Genomic DNA, 24,479 nt, shown 5'->3' on the forward strand with positions numbered 1-24,479 from the left:
CGAACCTGGGTGCACGAATGGCAAAACGTCATTTTTTCGGATGACTCCAGGTTCTGTTCAAAGCTTCATGATGGTCGCATCCGTGTTTGGCGACATCGCGCTGAACGCACATTGGAAGCGTGTATTCGTCATCGCCATACTGGCGTATCACCCGGCGTGATGGTATGGGGTGCCATTGGTTACACGTTCGCACTTACGGCACTTTGAACAGTGGACGTTACATTTCAGATGTGTTACTACCCGTGGCTCTCCCCTTCATTAGATCCCTGCAAAATCCTACATTTCAGAAGGATAATGCACGACCGCATGTTGCAAGTCCTGTACGGGCCTTTCTGTATACAGAAAATGTTCGACTGCTGCCCTGGCCAGCACACTCGCCAGACCTCTCACCAACTGAAAACGTCTGGTCAATGGTGGCCGAGCAACTGGCTCGTCACAATGCGCCAGTCACTACTCATGATGAACTGTGGTATCGCGTTGAAGCTGCATGGGCAATTGTACCTGTACACGCCATCCAAGCTCTGTTTGATTCAATGCCCATGCGTATCAAGGCCGTTATTACGGCCAGAGGCGGTTGTTCTGGGTACTGATTTCTCGGGATCTATGCACCAAAATTGCGTGAAAATGTAATCACATGTCAGTTCTAGTATGTATAATATATTTGTTCAATGAATACCCGTTTATCATCTGCATTTCTTCTTGATGCAGCAATTTTAATGGCCAGTAGTGTAAAAAGAATGGGTTGCAATGGTCGAGCAGAGCCTCATAACCCACCCATTTCTGTAGTCAATGCTAAGCGACGCTTGAGCTGATGTAGGGAGGAACGCTACTGGATAGCAGAAGAATGGAAACGAGTGATTTGCAGTGATGAACATTACCTGTCATTTGTTAAGTACAGAGATGTATGTGTTACGGTCGGGGTGTTTTTTGTGGTCAGGGTGCGGTCTTCTTTTATTGCGCTTAAGGAAAAGCTAAATGGGGGAAGGTATCAACACATTTCACAGCGTTGTGTACAGAGTGTAGTAGAGAAACATTTCAGATACAATGAGACTGGTACAGACGTTTCATTGTTTACGACTGAAGTGGATTTCTTACTCTTACCAATTTTGAGCCGTGCTGCGGCTCGCGTTGGCGCTGTTTGTAGGTTTCCGCCCTCTGTTGGAGGCCAGACCGTGTCCTTTAGTTGGCATGGTTGCGGTTGTTTGTCTTCTTCTCGTCTTGACTGGCGCCACTCGGTTTCGCAAACGTTGCCTGTCCGCTAGGGGCAGCAGCGGCGGTTATCGATATGTAGTAACTGCTGCCCTATCTTTGGGGCGACGCCGTTGTTTTGACGGGTCGTGTGAGTGGGCCAGTTCGGTTGGGAACTCAGGATTCAGGTCCGTGTAGTGCGAAAACACGCCGGGACTGCTGGCGGCGCGCATGGACTGCCAGATGGAAGGGCTGTGGTGACGAGGATGCACGACCTCGTCGTGAATCAGATCTTACAGGCTTTAAGATGAGTGCATTTCAAGTAGAGAAACCTCCACCACTGTGACATCTCGCGATTCTGGGTTCGTGTTGCTGTTCGTATTGTCGCCGAGGCGAGGAGCAGCGAGTGGAGTGCTTGGTGAAAGCGGATCTGATTAGCTTTCCCCGACTTCTTATTACTGTTTACTGCGTTCAGCTTGTTACAATTTGTTAAGTTCAACCAGCGGTATTTTTCCTGCCTGGTGGCCGCCAACGCCCCAGTTACCTGCCCTGGTTGTTAGTGTATGTAACGGCAGTGTTCGTCTCCTCGCCTTGCCGCTGGTGTCCGGTAAGGCGTGTAGTTTTGACAGCTTTCTTGACTGTAGGCCATCTGTGATTCTTCTACTCTGGTGGTACTGGTTACTTTCTCATTCTGGGCGCTCCTAGCACAGTATTCTGGGGGCGTAGTGCAGTCCGCCAGTTCCGGCTTTGGCATGTTGTTCCATTCTTGCATTTAGTTTATTGGACGTCATGTAGCTTCAGCAAGATTGTCATCAGCCATTCGATAAACTGCCACTAATGCGAGTTACCATCTTGTGAAGTGAATGCAACTGTTGGCTGCCTATCTCATAGGTCGCAAAAGTGTTTGTTGCCGGACCTTCTCAGAGGTCGATTCCTGGAGCACCGTCTGTGACTGGTCCTTGTGTTGTATTATTGTATTATTTATTACCATACCTTGTAATACCTTCATTAAAGGTTATGTGTGTCTAGTTAATAGTTCCAGTCGCTTTCTGGAATAAATCTAGCAGTGTAAGTGTTGTGTTACAAGGTTACCATTATCTTATTTCACCCGTTTGGTGGTCAGTTGCTTGTTTCTTTTAATTAACCTTTGCTTGTATTTGCTGATATACAGCAGGCTTCTAAATTTTTGTATAATTGCCGTTCCTGGCGTGTAAGGCCTTCAGCCGTGATTGTGGTCATTTGCTTTGAAAAAAATAATTCGATATCTGTATTTTAGCAGTAAGCATTAAAACCTTATTTACTTCCATTCCTGGCGTTTGATACCTTCTGCTGTGTTTGTGACCACTTACTTTTTAATATTTCAATACCTGTAAGTTGTAATTGCAGTGAGATCTTAAACATTCTTAATTAATTGCTATTCTTGGCGTGTAAGGCCTTCAGCCTGCATTTTAAAGTGATTTGCTAAATTGTAACGCACTGAAAACACTATTATTTACACAGTTGTTAATTCCTTCATTAATAATGTGTAGAATTTTTTATTGTTGAGTCTGGAATTACTGTTTTAAAAATAAATGTTTGTAACTGTAAAAGGCAACCAATAGTAACTGATTACGACCCACTCCACAATCGTAACCGAATCCTGCCTTCCCTTGACTATCAGGTCACAAGTTTGTTTCTCAGTTGTGATTGTCCACCAAATCAGAGTAACGTCGGAGACGATAAATGAATCAGAATGATAATGTACCCTGTCGTAAGGCAGCGTCTGTGAGGCAATGGTTTGTAAACAATAACATTCCTGAAATGGATTGGCCAGCTCAGATTCCCATCCTGAACCCAGTGGAACACCTCTTAGGACGATTTAGAAAGTCGACTTCTCTGCAGGCCCCAGCGTCCGACATGGCTACCTTCGTTGGCTTCGGCTCTTGAGGGAGTATGGTCTGGCATTCTCCACAGACATTCACATGCCTCACGGAAAGTGTTCCCAACAGAGTTCAAGCTGTCATAATGGCGAAAGATGGACACACGCCATACTAATGTCCACTGATAACATCGATACTTTTGTCAGATAGAGTACTTCAACGGAACTAAAAATCGTGGTTTAGGGATTCACTTCAGAATACTGATTAAAATGTGAATATGACATGCAATTAAAAATATAGATCTTATTTTAAGGTTGTTGTGGATTTTCAATGATAGCGTCATCAGGAATCTACAGCCATAATCTCTTCTGTCAGCTGACACCGCCGGCGGGTGTGGCCAAGCGGTTCTAGGCACTACAGTCTGGAACCGCGCGACCGCTACGGCCGCAGGTCGAATCCTGCCTCGGGCATGGACGTGTGTGACGTCTTTAGGTTAGTTAGGTTTAAGTAGTTCTAAGTTCTAGGGGACTGATGACCTCAGATGTTAAGTCCCATAGTGCTCAGAGCCATTTGAACGAATCAGCTGACACCTGACACGAAGGCCTGCTTACTTATATCCAACTGGTTCATTTATCCTTGTTGATAACCCCTGAATGTTGTAGCAGTACGGAAACACGCTGCATATGTCAAGTTACCGATGGACTGTACGAAATTACTGAAACTATTAATAAGCTGAAAAGTCAATTAAATCCTTCCACCATTATTCATGCCTGTGTCTTGGTGCAACTTGGGTAGCATAAAAGAAATGCGTCACTTCAAGCGTCGCTTCAACCCTGATTAACACGTTTATTAGAAAGCTGAATGAATAGTTAAAAGAAACTCGCAACATCGTGTTATATACATTGTAGACAACGACTTTTCACTTAAAATGTAAAATGCTCTCGATTAATCTTTCGAAAATGTTTGGCTGGGTGATAACTTTATTTTGCGTGATGAAAAGCTTCCGGATTGCAGCCAGATGGCTGCCGTGAGAAACGGAGACGCTCCGAAGATAATCTAATCCATCATGTTAATTTTGCATGTTTCGTAGTTAATGTAGTGTGATCGAAAACTAACAGCGTTTCATCTCTTAAAAATTCTTGGCGTGTTTGAGTTGGAGACTCTGATTTTGTGCTAATGGTCGCGACGCTGAAGTTATTTTATTATTACACCAACTAGCAAATTTTTCGTCTAGGCTGTGATTGCTTACACGCTATTTTTCTAACATTAGGTTGTAAAAAAATCTCAAGATTTTTACTTTTTCAGATTTTCCGATTTCAGTAAAACAATAAAAAGACGACTGCATGGCAAGAGAAGCAGAGCAACACACACGTTGACATCAGGTACAAGACCAGTGTAACCAGTTGTACTTGAAAATAGGGATAAATTCCTGAAACGCGTCGTGTAATGCACGAAAAAACGTTACTGGTGTTGTGTTTTACTATGTAAATCGTATTATGGAGTTATCTTGCGTCGACGGAAATCTGACAGTGCCTAGCTCTTCCGCTGCAGAGAAACGAGACGTTAAGCCCTAGTTCCTTAAGTTACTGTTTACGTATTGTATGTGCAGCACTGCTCACAAAAGTATTTTATACTATATATTTTTATAATGTTTAGATGTTACTGTGTTTGTGCGAGGTATCATGAACCAGTGTTGTTCAAGAACGTCATGGGAATCCCGCCACGGAAATTTCTGAGTGGAATTATGGGTATGAGATGAATACGTCGTTGTGTGAATAAATAAGGGTATTACCTGTCATATATTGGTGATTGTTGCATTTAAATACAAAAACCATTAAAATAATGAAAAGAAGTTTTTTTTCACTTTCACATCCTCGCTGATTCTACGAAGAACTTCATTTCTTGGTTCAAATGGCTCTGAGCACTATGGGACTTAACATCTGAGGTCATCAGTCCCCTAGAACTTACAACTACTTAAACCTAACTAACCTAAGGACATCACATACATCCATACCCGAGTCAGGATTCTAACCTGCGACCGTAGCGGTCGCGCGGTTTCACACTGAAGCACCTAGAACCGCTCGGCCACACCGGCCGGCTTCATTTCTTATTCCAGTAGTCTACTTAATTTTCAGTATCCTTCTACAAGTCCATGTTTTAATCGCTTTGGTTGTCTTGTTTTTCGGATTTCACAATGTCCATGATTCATTGCCATCCAATGCTGTGCTAGAGACATACATTTTTGTTAATATAATTTTCATATGAAGGCCTATATATCACACTGATTGACGTATTTTAATGAGGAATGTTCTCTTCGTCTGTTTCTTATATCCTCCTTGTTTCGTTCGTCATGGCTTGTTTTACTTGCAAGTTCGCAGCGTTCATTCACTTCGTCTACTGCGTTCTTGCTAATTTTAGTGGTTCTTCAGCGTTATCATCACATTCAATTTTAGTTACGGCATCATTGCCTGTTCCTAAGTCAAGTAGAATACAGCTGATCTTTTCATGTCTTCTCAGGACGCCCACCATTTCTTTCCCCTTGAGGGGTATATTTGCTTTGTAATTTAGGTATTTGTCCGCCTGACATCTTCTGAATGTGTTCATGCCGTTTCTTTCTGAAGTCTGCTTTTAACGCCCATTTCGTTTCTGATTTCGCTATTCTTTACCCGATCAATGAGTTTGTAACTATAGTGGTCTTAGGAACCTCATCTTTGCTGCTTCAGTCCTTCTCCGTTGACTGATGGTTAGAGTCCAGATCTCTGACCCATGCTTTAGAACCGGTAATGACACCACACTAGAGAATTTTAATACCGCCTCTTCGCTAACTTTTTTTATTCAGAATGTGACTTATAGTACCTAACAGGTGCTGAAATTTTTTGCAGTTAGTATTCTTGTTCACAAGATGTACTGTATGAATTCTCAAATCCAAAGTTCAATAAGTAAGCAAGCTCCAATATGCCATATTATTCCCCATTGTTTTGGCTACAAAACAGTAGACTTCAACATAATCTCCGTTCAATGCGATGGCCTTACGCCACATTACTGGGACGGCCTGCATTTCCGCACGGTACCATTGTACTGATCCACGTGCGAGCCAATATTCCACGATGTCCTACAACAAATTCCACATTCTTTCAAATGAAATCGGCCGAGGAAAGAAACGTGTTGCGTTACTTACTGAACGCCACTTGTATTTTTTTTTTTTTTTTTTTTTTTGCCGTTTGTCACCAGTTTCTGCTCTTAGATGCTGCTTACAGTGGAACTCCATTATCTTTGTTATATCCTCAGATATTTTCATACTGCACTAATTTGCTACCTTGCACAAAGGCCAAATTTCTGTCTGTAATTTATCTTTTGAGTCCTCTAAGATTACTGCAAACAAATGTTCAAATGTGTGTGAGTTCCTAGGGAACCAAACTGCTTAGGTCATCGGTCCCTAGACTTACACGCTACTTAAACTAACTTAAACTAACTTATGCTAAGAACAACACACACACCCATGCCCCGAGGGAGGACTCGAACCTCCGGCGGAAGGGGTCGTAAGCTTATTTGATCGTCTGCAAACTGGAGTATATTTGTAACTTTATTATTATGGTTATAATGGTGGAATCCTTCTACCATGCCATTACGTCGTCATCTACGTATATATTAAATAATGTGGGGAAGGACACCCTTGTCTGACTCCATAAGAGATTGTTCTCGCAAACGGACCTCTTTTTAATACTTTGATTTTTTTGTCTACTTACATACTTTGAATGGTGTTACTTTCACCGCTAATATCATTTCTGCTGCGCCTTAACTCTTTCGCCTTTCTTTTAGTTGTTGTCAGTATTCTGTGGTAATTAGACTGTCAATTCCAGTCACCATATCCTGTAATTTTTCCTCGCTTTCACTGAACTTAGCAGTATCACAAAGAAGCTTACTGTTAACATTCTTTTGCAACACTAACAAAATACGTCACAAGTTACATACACTACAGGTAGTGGTAAATCAACCTATATACGTAAGAAAGATGCCCCTTTGTTTGTTTGTTTGTAATGCGTACAAATCTACACTTTTATTCCGATCTCCATGAAATTTTGCACACTTTACCTTCAAGAAAAGAGGAAGATCACTGTCTACATAAGATTTCGTTATGTGACTTGAAACATATCCAAGTGTAATATATGTTTAGAAGAAAGGTTACTACCGAAAGTGTCTAAATGTTCTTGGCCGATTTACTTCAGATTTCTGCACGATCCGCTAATGGAGATTTGGGTGGACATAGATTATATATATTTAACACACAAAGGAGAATTGTTACCAAGCATCTCGAAAAGTATTTGATCGATTTACTTCAAAATTCTTGACCAGTTTACTTCAAATTTGTTTTGAAGATTCAGATGAAACAACGAAGAAAATTAATGAAAAATTAAATACCTAACAAATGTAATATATCGTCCTAAACTGACCGTAATTCCTGTTGCAAGAATAAATAGCAGGGGAAATACCCGTCTTGCGTCTTGCATATGGTAGCATCAGACGTTACTAGGTCCCTGGACGACCCTGGACGAGCGAAAGCTCGAGAAATTGACAGAAAGATGATTGCAAACTCTTATCTATTGATCCGTTGCCGTTGGTACATCGCGTTTCACCGTTATTTTTATTACTGAAATCCATAGTACCATACAAACGCTAAGGCAGGTTATGAATATCGTACCAGCATAAGTCACAAGATCGAGGGCCAATCAAAAGATCGAACAGAGCCTGAGATTTCCCGAACTGTCACGTACACTGTTAGTTTGGGGCGTGCTGCCGGCCGGAGTGTCCGTGCGGTTCTAGGCACTACAGTCTGGAGCCGAGCGACCGCTACGGTCGCAGGTTCGAATCCTGCCTCGGGCATGGATGTGTGTGATGTCCTTAGGTTAGTTAGGTTTAATTAGTACTAAGTTCTAGGTGACTGATGACCTCAGAAGTTAAGTCGCATAGTGCTCAGAGCCATTTGAACCATTTTTTTGGGAAGTGCTCAAACACAGTCCTATTTGGAACAGTGAAAACTGAGCTGAAACAATTAAGACGAGTTCTCCAAAAATACAATGAGATACATATCGCAAAATGTAACACATGGTGCAACTAATCATCTTCTCACACAGGTGAAGACGTATTCGCTCGTCGCACTGCATTGATGCCCAGTGGCTCAAACATGCACTTGGATTTAAAGCGATTGCTGTTTCCCATGTAGCTTGCATTCTCTATGAGTACCAGTAAGGCACAGGGCCAATCACTTTGTATGGCAGATATTAAACATCCCGGGCAACGCCGGGCGCTGCAGCTAGTACTTTATATTATTGACATCAATGAACTTTCCTCTAACCTGATGTAATGATTTCATGACCTGAAGGTGGTCGTTTGAGGGAGACTGGTTTTCGATAAACAGATACACGTTACATTTGTGCAGCAGTGTTTACAGAATACTTTTTAAATTGTTAATTTGGGTGGTGCTGGTTCACGCAGAGCAATCGATTAGCAGGAGTGATAGAATAGACAAGAAAAGGATGAAGTCCCTGCTTAGTACGGAGTCAGAAGAGTACGAAAGAAATGATGGATTGCACCAGGGAACAGTGCGAGGCAATCCAATACATTCGAAGAGTCGTAAAGTGATCGCCAAGCTGTGAGCGCCTTTTGGCAGAGCGAACCACCACAGGCGCAAACAATTGTGAAGAACGCCTCGCATAAGTAATGCTGCAACGTTAAGCTCCATGTATACGACAAAAATCGAGAACAGCCACGTTTGAGCTGTTTAGATACTGGTATTATGCACGTAGTACGGTTGAAGACGACGACGAGCCTTCTCTTCACCTCATCGTTTCCAGGCAGAGCACTGATTCAGTGTTAAAAACTCCCTTTTGGATTCAATAAGCAGTGTTATGTTAAATCTTTTGTGTACAGTGCATTATCTAGGCTAAGTTACTTGTCCGAAACTTCATTGAACTTTTGTGTCAAATTATAGAGTATTAGCTATGAGTTCTGTCCATTTCAATGATTTCAAGATTCCACTTGAAGAGTGAAAGCAGCCATTGCATAATTATGTTATTATTGGGTGGTGATTCAATAAGTTTCTTTTCATTCTTGAAACAACGACAAATACTTGAAGAGTATGCCAAGATAATTTATAATTAGAAAGTGTTTATTAGAAGTGAAAATTAAACGTAAACACCATTCGGGGATTAAGCCTTACACCTGTTCCAACTTGTCAACGCTGCCAACGAGGAAATGCGAGGAGCGATCTATGACCTTGAGACATGTGATCAACAAGCCGCCAATCCCCCCAGGCGTTCTTGCCAGTAGACGAATCCTGATGACACCTCTGCTACTACATTCAAGCACCTCCTCCTTTGTCTTCACGAGGACCCCGTTATAGATCTCCGTGTCTGAGGAAGTACCGGTAATCGAACCCGAGTCCTTCCGCCATGAAAGCAGCGACGCTAATCTTCCGGCTATGGAGGCGTTGAAACGTACACGGACTATTCAGAATTTTTATTTACATAATATTGTATTGGTCAAAATAGTGCAGGTCAGTCTTAGAATGGCGAACTACTTTAATTGTCGTAATTTGTTACACTCCTCAACTTACATATTTCAAATTCGCACTCATTTGTAAGTTTGGCTATTTTGTCGACTGATTTCAAAATCCAGGTTACACCATAACGGTCAAAATTCGTGTTTTCTGCGACAAATCGTAAAAAATAGTCACAACATTCAGAATAGTGTTTAATTTTACAGTTAGTTCCTCTTATTAGCTTAGCTGCAGAATATATGCAAACAATTACAGAGGAGTTTTACACTTCCAGATGGAATTTTAGTCCAACTACTGCACCCTAGTCCCGTTGTAAGTACAGTGAAACTTCACTAGTTCGGCGTAATTGGGGCGAGTTCCACTCGGAATTGTTGAAAGTGCGAATTACAGAAATCTTTTTGAAAACAATTACCTGAAGCTGTAATTAGGAATGTAATGTATGTAGTGATTAAATAAAAAGTAGATGAACTTTAATATTATATGAAATAATGACAGTCTATTTAATTTAATAACAACTAACGAAATAAAATAACAATAATTAACAAGAGGATTAAACAAATTAAAGTTACAATACATATTTAAAACTTACGTTAAACAAGTTTGATACACACACTGTTGCACATATACGTTATGGTATGCACTCAAAAATGAAAGTCTGCACTGTAATGGAAATTTAAAAGCTACGCACACTGTAGAATGGTATGTGCTCTCTCACTTATTTACTGCCTTCATCTGGCTCTACAACGACACTATGCACAGTAGACAAAGGGCCATAACTATCTGATGGCGATGCTAGGGCAATATTTTTAACCCCATTATGGTGAGAAAAAAGATATTACTGACTCTTGAATTTCAATATTACTATCAATCTCTACTTGCGTTACTAAAAACGCCCCCACTAAATTTTTCCCCTCATCGAGTCATGTATGAAAAACGAAAGTGACTGCATTAACCAATGATACGACTCGAAAAACAAAAAAAAAAAAAAAAAAACAAAAAAAAAAAAACAAAAAAACCAGCTGGGAGATTGTATAGCATCTTTGAGTGTATTTTTTCTCTGTGGAAAACTGGATGCAAGTGATTGCAGCGATGATCCAAGGACCCCACTGGTCTAGGCATTGACTGTTACGGATATTTTAGAAATATGAAGAGAGCCATTATTGGGCACCATTAAGGACAGTTTTTGTTTAAAGCATTTCAATTGAATATAAAGAGATCGGATTGTCTGAAATCTTTCAAGAAAGCAGTTGTATAATTTGCTAAATACATTTCAAATGATTTAAAGTCAAAAATGGATTTTATTTCCTTTTCCACATATTAGCTTATGCGGCTGTGATTTTGTTTTTGAAGTGACTCCTGTACGAAACCTGCTTACTCGGTTAGGTCATTGAATGTTTAATTTCATCTATGATATGCACTGAATCTATGTTGACAGCTAGACCATTTCAGCAGTACTTTACGGACCTGTCGTAGCATCGTCGACGTGATCCGCTTGTAACGCCGGAAATGCATATCCTCCTATTTCCATCTATTGTACTATTATTTTTTTCCTTGTTTTGTTACCTCAAGATATGACATTTCTGTCTCTTTAGATATTGTAATTGTTTTACTGTTTGTATATATATATATTTATGCACTCATGTCGATGTATAATTGGTTTGTTTCGTAAATATTATTTGTATTTTTACGCTGGGTCTTGCCTAGGGAAAACTGCTATCGAACGATTACATCGATAGGTCGTGTAAAGAATCAAAGTTTGTAGGATCTTTGGTAGTGTTAACTCTGCCGCGTGAAGCGCGGGCAGGGCAGTCGGGGTCTGGCTGGAGTAGCGAGTGGAGCAGGTGTGTTGTGTGACGCTCCCGCGAGTTGCCGCGCTTTCGGGGTTTGGCAGCATGTAATTGCGCTCGACTCGCGATAATAGTTTCTGACATGGTGTTGCGGACGGGAAGCATTAGCTAGCGCACATCAAGAGCCCGTTTCGCCTGGTGACCGTGTCGAGAAGAAGGCGCGCCAACATCCAGCTTCTGCAACAGCGACGGCCGACAATGAGTGACTGTCGCCACCTCCTCGATCGACGGCTTCAAACCTTCAATCAACCAACAAGGAAGACTAAAAGCACGTAAAGTTTCAGAACTGTATGGCAGACCTCAGCTTTTCAAATTGTTCCATTTGCCTCGCAAAATTACAGCAACTTAGCATGAACCTTTGTTGCTCATTGTCCCAATTGCATTGCCAAGCAGGGTCCCTTCCTTTTTCCGAAATGAACCCGAGTGTCGTTGAAATTCAAACGCCAGCATAATTCCATTTCACTGCTTTAATTTCAAAGTTCAGTTTAAGTCTCAGAGCTGGCTACAATATTCAGATTACACAAGCACGAATTAAGAGTGCGAGCTTTGTTACCGTATTTTAGCTTACCTGTGACTGCAGCTCAGCTTGGTACGTACTACATTTTACTATTGTTAATTGTTCAGAATCATTTAATTCAAGATCAAAGTTAAATCTCTTATTTCTAAATTGCGTAGATTCAAGTAGCTTTTGAAACGATTGTTGAGGTAGTCCAAGACTAACTGTATTTTACTGAATTTCGATGTGCTTCAGAAAGAAAGCTCACTATTAACTTCAGTCACTAAATTAACTTTCGATTTTCCGGTTTTATTAATTCTTTTGCTAAATTAAGTCAGGGTGTAGCGAAATTTATTACTTCTGACAAACTTTCAGTTTTCACACTACACGTGTCAACCTTCAGTTGCCACGCTTCTAGTGCTAATTATATGTGTAATAATCTTTCTTTTTCAGTTACTATAGTAATTGTCCTTAGGACTGGCGACCGTGATTTCCCCAAATCTCAAATACCTAATTACCGCTAGTTAATTGTTAATGTAATGGCTGCACATTTACTTTCTTTATTAACTTTACCCCTTTTCAAAATTAATTTCCACCAGTTTCATTAGCACATTTCCTTTCATTTAGATGTAACCCTTTCCTCCCTCTTTACCGACAGGTTAACTTCGGTGACGATTGCTTTTCCAAAACTCCCATTAGGTACACGCGGTTTCATTTTTCACTGTCATTAAGGTCGGTAAGTGAGGGGGAGGTTACACGCTGTTTTTCTCCCACGGAATAAGTTTGCTTACAAGCGACGATGAACTTTAAGAGCTGTGACGGACAGAGTCACGAGATTTATTTGAAATGATCTTACCAACTATAATAATTAAAGGAATCAGACTCTTTCCATATGAGGACATTTTAATCCTAATTCTAAATAAATTAATTAGCTCTTTGATGTTTTCCAGTCACAGATAATAATAAATTAAGTAAATGAATAAATAAATAACTAAATAAATAAAAATAAATTATCGTAATAATCATCCGTTAGTTGACTGCTGGCTCTTAAAATGACTTTAAAAGTATACATACACAGATATATTAAAACTTCCTCTTCCAAATCATCTACCTTATTCTAATTTTTAGAAGTAGTCTCTTTAATTTCTTTCCCTTCTGCCTCATTCTTCCTGTTACATTCCTGGAAAAGCTCATCATGGACGCTCTTCACTTCTGCCTCCTCTTGTTTATCGTTAACAGTTTGGGCTTCAGTGTTTTTAACCTCTACGTTCATAGTAGTTTCTGAGTTTTCTTGTTTTGCAGATGTTGTACTTTTAAGTTTTCCAAATGTTTATTCTACTTTTTCATCTAGCTTTCTTAATGTTAGATACATTTCCTTTGCCAAGCCACTACATTTTTGCTGACAGTTTCTATCTGCCCATTCAGTTCTTTCTTCATTTCTTTCTGCCCTTCTTCCGTTTTCTCCACGAATTTCTTATGGCATCCATCCACATTCTTCTGCTCTTGCTCTATTTTCACCAGCAGCAATGCAAATATACTTTCTACTACTCCCTTCCCACCTACTTCTCTTCTGACGTTTAGTTCCAGTGTAATGGCTAACCCTTTTTCTACATTTACAGGTTTTGTATTCTTATCTCCCACCTATTCACTTCCCCATATCTACCCGTTCATCCTCTTTAATTGTATTGTTGTAGACTTAACGAAAGCAAAACAAACCAGAGTAAATTACACCACCCACTAAATTTCGCGCCGTATGTGAAGAATGTATGTGGTTGCCATTGGTCATCCGTGGTTTAGTCTCCCGATCAAAGACGCTGGCTTGAAGGTCTTTGACTGGAAGACTGTTTAAGCTCTCGCGGCGTGTCGGTTGCTCTGGAGTCCTTCAGGTTTGGGTTCGCGGTGGCGCGAGGAAACTCTGAGAGGTGGCGGGTCACGCGGTTGCTGGCAGAGTGAGAGAGCGAGCGGGTGGTGCAGTGAGAGGTCTTGTCCACTGCGATCGAGCGGAGCTGGCGTGATTAGTTTGGTGGCTAAACGGCTGTTTAAAGCATTAGTGTGTCCGACAGCGAAGTGCGAGTACAGCTACGCTGTTATACGCTATTCCGTTATGAAACAGCTGGCTGGTTTAAGTGATCTGATACTAGTAATTTGCCCACGTTTTACTGTTCAACTTTCGTTCGTCCGTTAAGAAATGTCTTGACTTCAGTTGGCTTTAATTTAGTACGGTGTTGCACTGCTGCTGATCTGGAATCGTTTCATAAAGTCAAGTGCTTTTGCTTGCATTGGTCTAATAGCTACTTCTTACTTAAAGTGTCCGGAAGTTATTCAGATTGTTAAGTTGGTATGAGAGGGAGCAATTATCTACTGGTTTAATTCACTGACGGCTAAACTGAAAGGTTACAATTAAATGTTTTTGTGGCGTTTAATTCCAAGGGGTGATTCTAATACTTCTAATTGCTTTTCATTGCAAATTTTCTGTATGTGTGTGTGTGTGAGCGTGGAGAGGTGGTGCGCATATTAGTTGCCGTCATTTAACAGTTCAATTAAGCGCTATGACTTCTTGTCTATGACTGATGCTAACAGGTTTATGTTACAGGCATTATAAGTTATTCTATGCAGAAGGGCCTAAAGGCAGACTATTTGTAAAGTGAAAGGGCACCAAGTGCACTGAAGGACCTATCATTTGTAAAACTAATACGATTACTGCGACGCATAATTCCCCCCCCCCCCCCCCCCCCCCATGCCACAGTTAAGTACTGTTGTTTATCTCTTGGTTGTCAATGGATTTGCAAAGATTGTATCTGTTGTGTAATTGATTGTCTTGAGTGATTTCTCGAGCCGGCCTTTTGTTAAATTGTGGGTTGTAATTATTTATTTTAAGGAGAAAAAGTCATACTAGAAGATTCGTGGAATTATTTGTATATATTGTGTATTGTCAATATAATTTTACTGTCAGCAATCGAAGTTATTAATGATCTTTAACGCTGGTTATCAGAATTTGTTTAAAGTTTTCTGAACTGACTGTCTGTGTTCAAGTGTTTAAAAGTTTTGCAGAGACAAACAATAAATTTGTTTTGAAGGCATGTTTGTAAAGTGACTTGGCACCTAACAACTCCCTTCACGCTCCTGCTATATCAAGGACAACCATCAGGAAATGCAGTCCATCAACAAAGGAGGTGGTCTACAAAACACTTGGTCGACCAGTACTTGAAAACTGCTCCTCAGTCTAGGATCTGTACCGGATTCGGCTCTTGGAGGAAATAGAGAAGGTTGAAAGAAGAGCAGCACGTTTCGTTGCAGGGCCATTTGGTAAGCGTGAAAGCGTCACAGAGAAGGTCAACGAAATCCAAAGGCAGACACTGCAAGAAAGGCGTTCTGCTTCACAGTATAGTCTAGTGTCGTAGTTCCGAGAGTATACATTCATACAAGATTCAACAGATATATTGTTTCCTTCTATGTATATCTAGCGAAAAGATCATGAAAATTAAGTTAGAGAGATTCAGGCGCACAAGGAGTGGGGTTACCATATTTCGAAATGAAAAATCCGGGAAGTATTACAATGTTTATGTGAACCACAATGGCTTACTTTTTTTTACAGAAGCTTATCTCTCACGTCCTCGAACCTTCTTAAGTAACCCTTCCATTTGATGTTACAGTGCCAAGAACGAGTAAAATTTATAGAATCATAACTGACGATCAATAAATTCTTCAGGCATTCTAGAGAAAGTATCTGTTTCGTCAGTCCGTCGTATATTAGATAGATAGATATCAAGCGATCACAGGCCCTGCAGACCACGCTCTGCTTCCACAAACTGCCTCTGTTCCTTCCTGTTTTGTGCCCGGTTCCTCCAGGTGTCTTCAGTCCCCAGGGCTGCTAGGCCCTTCGTCAGGTCGTCCATCCAGCGCTACCTTGGTTGTCCAATGGGGCGTCTGGTGATTGGTTTCCCCTCTAGTGTCATCTTTGCCTGTCTTCCATCTGGCATACGGGTTACGTGGCCCACCCATTGTATTCTTTTGCTCTTTATCTTCTGTAGGATAGTTGGTTGTCACATCAGAATGTAGATTTCCTCGTTTTTCCTCCTCCTCCATTCTCCGTTATCTAAAACTGGTCCCCATATTTTCCTCATTACTCTTCTTTCAAATCTTAATACTTTTTCCTTTTCTCGCTTAGTCATGCTCCATGTTTCTGAACCGTAGATTACTGCTGGGCATATCACTGTGTTGTAGATTTTCAACTTAGTGTTCACTGAGATCGATTTGGAGCCGAGTGTCTCTCTGAGGAAATGCATGCATTTCATTCCCACTATTATTCTTTCCTTGATGTCTGTTTTTATGTTGTTGTCCGTTGTAAACTAAGATCCCAAGTATTTGAACTGGTGTACTCTCTTGAACCTCTTGCCATCTATCTCAATAAATTCTTCCTGCTCTTGTCTTCTTCCTAATTGCATGAACTCTGTTTTGCCTTGATTCACTTTGAGCCCTACCTTTTGTGCATAATTGTCCATTGTCTGTACATTCCTTTCAACTCATTCTCTGATTCACTTAGTAGTACTTCAGCCCATTCCTGTTGCCTACACTCTTTTATTGCTTTATCTAAGATGCATTGAACAGAACACATCAGAGAGCATCCCACTGTATGAGGCCTGTCTCGAATGTTTCTAATGTGGCTCCTCAGAAACGTACTGCTGCCTTTGACCCTTCCATACAAGCTTGCACTATTCTCACTAGCTTCTCAGGGATTCTGACATCACGCGTTTCATTGTATAGACTATTCCTGTGCACGCTCTCATATCCACGTTGAAAATCGACGAACAGGCTGTAGATAACCTTTACCATATTCCTCGGTGTTTTTAAAACAATTGTCTTAGTGTGAAAATGTGATCTATTGTCGATCGGTTTGGTCGAAAGCCAGCTTGGTACTCCTGTATGTTGTTCTCTATGAATGATTTCAATTTACTGAGGACAACGGTTGACAGTACCTTATACGTTACATTCAACAAGTTGATTCCTCTGTATTTACCACATTCCATTATGCTTTCCTTCTTGTATACTGGGCAAATTATATTCAATTTCCATTCTTCTGGTAGTGTCTCCTTCTCCCATATCAACTGCATCAGTTTATATATAAGTCTAATCTCTCACCTCCCTGCTTGATTAATTCTGATGTTATTCTGTCTCTCCAGGGGCTTTGTTGTTTCTGAGTCCTTTGATTGCGATCTTCACGTCTTCTTCACTAACTTCCCATTCTTCTTCATCTTTCCTTTCCTCCGTAATGTCTGCAGGTAACATCTAATATGGGTCTGGGCTATTGAACAGTTCTACAATTCTTTCCTTGTCATTTATCAAGTTGCCGTTCTTATCTCTAATGAAAAAAGTTGGGCTCTGAAACCTACGTTTCCGATTTTTATGCATTGGAAGAATTGTCTTGAATTCTTGTTTTGTCTCTCTGCCTCAATTTGTTCTAGCAAACTGGTTAGATATGTTCTCTTCTCTGCTCTTAGGATTCGCTTTGTATCCCTTCTGACGCTGGTAAAATGTTCCCTTTTCTGCTCATTCTCGCTGTCAGCTAGCCGCTTCTCCCTCATCTTCCTTTTCTGTAGCCTTCTGGCATGTCTCGTTGAACCATTTCCTCTTCTTCGTTATCTTCTTTCTTCCCAATATATACTCCGCTGCACTTAGTTCCGTGGACTTTATTTCTTTCCACTTTTCCTCCACGTTCTCTCTTGCTTCCAGGACCTCAAAACGGTTTTTGATTTCTATAGCATATTGTTCTTTAATGCACTTTCTCGTAGTTTCTCAACATTCAAAGCAGGTTCTAGTGTCCCCTTCTTCTTATGCATGTAGGTGAACGTGAGTTTAAGCCTGCACACAACGAGGAAGTGGTCTGACACACAGTGGACTCCTCTGTACGACCTGACGTCCATGACTCTATGGTTATAGCGCTGGTCCACCAAGATGTGATCTATCTGGTTGATGGTTCTTCCGTCCGGTGAGTACCATGTTCCCTTATGTATTCTCTTGGGTTCGAAGTAAGTCGAACTTACTCTCAGGTTCTTTGAGATAGCTAACAAGGGAATGGTCAGACTTGTCATGTCGAAACCTGTGTTGCTTTTTTTTACCACTGTGAGTTAACATTGCAAGAAGTCTGTATGCAGAATTTTAGCTGCTGACATGACTTGGAAGTCTGTAAACAATTTTATGAAGTAAGACATTATTGTCGCATGGTTTCCGCGCTTATAACTGCCTCTTGTACAACCCTGACCTCTCTCGCTACGTTATACCAACGCCATCTAGGGACAAGGTGGGTGGCGTTAGCTACGCGCCGCTCCTTTGCCACAGCAGTGAGAGAGCTGATTCCTCCCAGTGAAAGCGATTGTATGATAATTAAACATTCGTTGACAAATATGGCTGATATCTTATCTACAACATTCTTTCCAAATAGCTATGAAATAGACACAAATAAATATACGGTTTAGAACACGTCCAAATTTTATTTCTTGTAATTACCGCCAAAATGCGAAATATTGATACAATGTTCAAAACAGAGGTTTTTTGTGCACCAAGAACATACAAGCAAAGACGACGTATGACAGCCCTGCGAATCACAGGCGTTGCTAGATGTCCGTAGACAAAACTGGGCTGGTGTTAGAAATGAATCAGGCCTAGTATCAGTATATTTCGAGTGGTGCCACGCATATTTAATCAAATTCTGAAACCGTGGGGAGGAAAATTGGTAATATACTACTGACTGCAGCTTGAAAATATTGTCACGGTGATAGACAGGAAATTGCAGTGATCTGCACACAATATTTTTCTCTGTTAGTTTTCTGTAAAATGCCTTCCACTGACGGAAAAATTCTCTGTCTAAAGGTTGAACTACATTCGTCGTGCCGGGTGGAATCTGAAGTATCTCTACTTCTTTTCAGGGTGGGCTTGAAATACAGCTTTTAATGAATCAGACCTTTTATGACCTGACCACGAATCTAGAAGGAGAACAGATTTGTTCCCGCAGAACGGAAGAAAAGCATGACACATGAAAAGTGTAATGTTCTCATTTCCCATTTTTTCAGACTTCGATGCGTCTACCACAAGATTGTTTGCGTAGAACATAGTTCTTTTGACACGTTGTACAAAACGTCCAGTTGGTTCTTCAAGACACACATATAGTCTGGGCAGCAATGAACCATCCAGCCTAATTATGGGCTTTATAGTGTATGAATGGGCGAGTGCAGTCGTGGGCTGCGCAATCGCCTCAATATGTTTTTCCCCTTTGAATGACAGTGTTCTCTTCGCACGCATTTCTTTTTGAAAACCTGACTGATCTGCATTGTACACGTACGATTCACTAAAACTAGCGATCTTACTTTTGCATTCGTAAGAAAAGCTTATATAATTTCGATTTGTGTCACTTCATTTTCCGACCTGTTTCTCGATACAAATTTTGTTATTTTTCTTGCCACAATTTTATGTAATGTTTTGAAGCGACTAATCCAACTTTGAGAAGCTGTAAATTCTTTAGCGCCTATCGCGTTGGCAATCTCTAACGCCCAATCACGCAAAGTTGTATCGCTGACACTAAATGACTGTTGTCTGGCATCGGTAAATAGTTCAAAAAGTCGCGCATTTATCTACGTCGCAATTTCCAGTCGACTCTTACGTCGTCCAGCAACTTCCTCTTTCCATTTACACAATTCACGTTCAGAACGAACAAAGCGATACTTATTTTGAACAGTACTGACACGTAGGCGTTTCGTACCACTTTCGTTCAACCAATACGTCACCGCTTTTTCTTTGTCTGATAAGGTAATTGTAGCTGCTGGTGTTACTTGCGGAAATAACTAATGATGGTACGTGGCACTATCACTCGAAGAGTCTTCATGAGTGCAACTTTCGTCGGTATCTTCGCCGTCTGTAGATTCACAGTCTGCAATATCGAGTGTTTCAGTTGTTTCTAGCCACATGTCTGCGCCATTTACATGGTCGTCTAAAAGTTTAACAACCATGTCGCACAATACATAGTCTTCACGCGTGTTCTCTGTTGATTGCTTCATTTGGCGTCTGTGGTATATCTCCATGGCAAGCAGCAGAACATTTACAGGGTTCACCATCACCTGTGAGGGGAGATTGAATGTTCACCGTAAAGTGGCTTGCGGAGTATAGATGAACATGTACAGAACATCTTTCACATCTCTAACCAGTTTCAGTACGGTATGTACCAGAAATTGAAAGGACGTGCATGCCACAGAAACGAATATTCGTTTCCCCTTTCCACCAAAACCGTGCAGCGATACTCCTCTTTAGTGAACGCCGCGATAAGACGGCCGCTCTTCCGGACCATGCGCACAACGCTCGCGACTCGCCATTTCCAGGGGTGGCCAGCCGTCACTGCAAGCGCCAAGCAGGAAACACAGCCATGTTCGTGGTTTTTTTTAGGTGACTTCCAGTTCATGTCAGCAGCTACAATTTTGCATACGGACCTTTTGCACAGTTAAACAATAGTGCTAAAAAAAGGCAATACATGTTTCGGCACGACAAGTCTGACCATTCCCTTGCAAGTTGATCATCCTCTGACCGTTCTCATTGGTCTCATCACGCAAACTGTGCCTTCCTATAGTTGGTATATAGAATTCTTCTTTTCCTGCTTTTCCATTAAAATCTTCCAGCACTATCCTGATATTTCTAGTTGATGTGGTCCCAGTTGGTCATAGAACTCTTCCTTTTCCTCATCTGTTTTATCCTCAGTCGGGGCATGAGCATTGATGAATGTCATGTCTCTCACTTGGTTTCCAAGTACTGTGTAGGATATTCTCTTGTGAACAGTTTTGAATTCTTTAACCGAATTTGCTGCTTTGTTGCGTATTACAAAACCAGTGCCGAATTCGTGTTTATCTACACATCCACCATAGAATAGTGTGTATCCATCCTCTTTGTGAGTTCCCTCTCGTAGTCAACTTGTCTCTTGTGCTGCCGCCAGGAAGTCCAGTATATATCGGCTAATTTCTGAGACCATAGTCTGGATGGTTCCTGGTCTATACAGACTCTGAACGTTCCAAGATCAAAAGTTAAAATTTCTAAATCGTGTACCGTTTTTCCTTCGCAGTTTTCGTATTCCAATGTATCCATACATGTCCGAGGCAAGTTTGTGTTTCATAACAAAGAGTTTTTTACAGGACTGGGTGGTTATCCCAACGCCCAACCCTCCTCCTTTATCCCGGCTTGGGACCTTCAGTGGCTGTTGCAAGGCAGCTGACCCCAGGCGGAGTTCCATCGTATATTTGATAACGAAAATGTCCTTTCCACAGATTCACTGTGGACAGCGAGTGCAAAAATGTATTTCGCAATCTTCAAAAGCTCCAGAAAAGCTATCTCCAGAATGACTGTTTATAAAATCCTACCGTCTATCAGATACAATGTTCTGTAAAAAAAAACTGATCTGGTTTCTGTTTGAGCTGTTCACTTAGAAACATTTTAGGCGATTTACTTCATGGAACAGTTCTGTCATCCACAAGAACATTTATATTTCTCAAATTCACTCCACCAATTTCCACACTTTCTCAGTCAAGTTCTTTGCTATTAGTTAACTAATCGAACACAGTTAATTCATCATACTGCCTCATCCATTCGCTAATGTAATCACTACAAACGGAATAGAAAGCATTCATTTGTTTTTCTGAACACATTAACAAGCTCGTCGTTGTCACATGTAGAGGGGAACGAAGTTAGTTTTAGCTCTCTTGAAAACGTGGTGCGGTATTACTCAGAACAGAATATACTCCCACTACAGTCTTTTTTTCACCTTCAGTAAGCAATATTTGTTTGTGCAGGTAACTGGAGACACTATAAAGAAACCATAGGTATACTTCATCCAGCGGTGCTCTACTCTGCAGGAGCGAAGTTGAAGATAAAGTCACCGTGGCACGACAGTTGACGAGCGCTTCAAGCTTTTATGTCTCCGACTTTATGCCCAGTTTCAATTTCCGTCCGTCAGATGACACTTAACACCATTGAAAAACAACTTGACGTAGAATCATTCCATGTAGGCTTTCACGGCCGGCGTCTTTATCAGTAAACTCTTCCGGGCTAAGTTGCCGCGGTCGATCTGTAGAACGTCTTCTCCCTGACGTTTCGTTCTCAACTACGGAGAACATCTTCCGAGGTGAGTCGACGACTGGCTGCTAGGAGCTGGGGCCGCCGCTTATATAGAGATCGTAGGGGGCGCCACCACACGTCACATGGCGTCGATGTGCAGCTGTCTCTGGCTATCGTCTGTTCTCTCGATTGCAGGCAATCGATTGTCACGTGATTGATGCAACGTCGACCGCCATATCTTATCCAATTTTAATCCTTCTTCTTTACGATTAAAATTGTATTGATGTTTGTGGATTTCAATTGCCTCTCTATACATACGTGTATAATAGTGCGACGTCCTCGCTAGCACGCTTGTTTCACCAAATTTTATGTCGTGATCTCCATCCTTAAAAACATGTTCCGCTACTGCCGATTTGTCGATATGTCCCAAGCGACAGTTTCTTTTGTGCTCCGTCAACCGTGTATTGATGCTTCTTTTTGTAGTTCCTATGTAAACCCTGCCGCAACTACACGGAATTTTATATACCCCTGGGGTGGCTAGGGGGTGACGAGCATCTTTTGTTGGTCTTAGGCATTCACTAATTTTCTTAGTAGGTCTAAAAATGGTCTCTACCTGAAACTTGGCTAGTACTTTTCCAATGCGATCCGTGATATTATGGATGAACGGAAGAAATACTTTTCCAGCTGATGGTTGTTGCTGTCTCCTATTTTTAGGCATTTTTCTATTTGGGTGAAGTGCTCGATTAATCTCGTTTTTTGTATAACCATTTTTCACAAAGGCCATTCGTAAATGATTTAGTTCTTCTTGTAAGTAGCCTGGTTCACAAATATTATTGGCCCTATCCACTAGTGTTTTTATGACCCCCCTCTTTTGCCTAGGGTGGTGGTTTGAGTTCTTATGGAGGTAGCGATCGGTATGTGTACCTTTCCTGTAGACCTTATGGCCTAAGGTCCCATCCGCCCGTTTGATAACGGATACATCCAAGAAGTTAAGTTGTCCATTCTTCTCCTTCTCCATAGTAAATTTGATCTTTGGGTTGATGCTATTTAAGTGCAGCAGGAAATCATTCAATTCCTCTTCCTCATGATTCCATATTACAAAGGTATCATCCACATACCGATACCACTTCGAGGGGCTTTTTTTGGCCGACTGCAAAGCTTGATGTTCAAAATATTCCATGAATAAATTCGCAATTGCGGGACTTAGGGGGCTTCCCATGGCTACCCCATCGATCTGTTCATAAAATTCACCATTGTACTGAAAATAGGTTGAGGATAGACAGTGTTGGAACAAGGCTACTATATCAGTAGGGAACATATTGGCTATATGGGAGAGAGCTTCATCAACTGGAACCATCGTGAACAAAGACACTATATCAAAACTGACAAGTATGTCATTAGGACCGACAGTAATTTCCCTCAATTTCTCAATGAAGTGTAGAGAGTTTTTAATATGACTCTCAGTTTTGCCTATGTGAGGTTGTAACAAAGAGGCAAGGTGTCTGGCTAGTTCTTGGGTAGGAGCTCCAATTGCGCTGACTATTGGTCTCAAAGGAACATCAGGTTTATGTATCTTTGGTAATCCATATAATCTCGGTGGATAAGCCTCCGTTTCACAAAGATACTTTTTAACTTCTGTAGGAATTGAAGACTGTTTTATCAGACGCTTGGTGGCATTCAGCACATTCGTTGTGGGATCCTTTTTCAACTTCTTGTATGTGCTGGGTTCCAAGAGATCACTGATCTTCTTGTGATAATCCTCAGTATTCATTAAAACAGTAACATTTCCCTTGTCAGCGGCAACTATAATAACATTCTTGTCTGCATTGATCTCCCGCAATGCCTTCCTTTCCCCTTGAGACAGATTGCTGCTGGGTGGCTTAGCTTTGCGTAATATCCTGGAAGTTTCCATTCTAATTTCATCAGCAGAATATGATGGTAACTGACGAATTCCTGCCTCTATATTAGCAATAATGTCCTCCACAGGAATCTTGGATGGAGTTATTGCAAAATTCCCTCCTTTAGACAGAACAGAAAGTTCTTCCTTAGACAATTCTTTTCCCGATAAATTAATAACCGTTTGGGAATTGTTTGGAATCGGTGTTTGCTGTCGACCCTCTTGTAGACGATCAAACTTGTCCTTTTGTCTATTGGAAGACACTTCTGAACTAATCTCCATAGATCTAAATGTTAAACTGTCCACTTTGTTCCAATGACAAAACTGCATAGTATTGCTAATAAGTAAATGAAGATTTAGCAGTTGGCCATCACATACCGCCAGTCCTCGTCGTGTCTGATGTATCCGCTCACGTAGTAATGCCAGTTCCATACGAGAATAAATACGGTTAGCTTGTGGCGAATGAAACATTCTTCTCACTTTTAAAAACTTGGGAACTATACCGGTATCACGACAGCGTAGCAGAAAAGTGAGTGAGCAAAGTTGTTGA

The sequence above is a fragment of the Schistocerca piceifrons genome, chromosome 2, assembly GCF_021461385.2.
Source record: "Schistocerca piceifrons isolate TAMUIC-IGC-003096 chromosome 2, iqSchPice1.1, whole genome shotgun sequence".
Taxonomy (NCBI): domain Eukaryota; kingdom Metazoa; phylum Arthropoda; class Insecta; order Orthoptera; family Acrididae; genus Schistocerca; species Schistocerca piceifrons.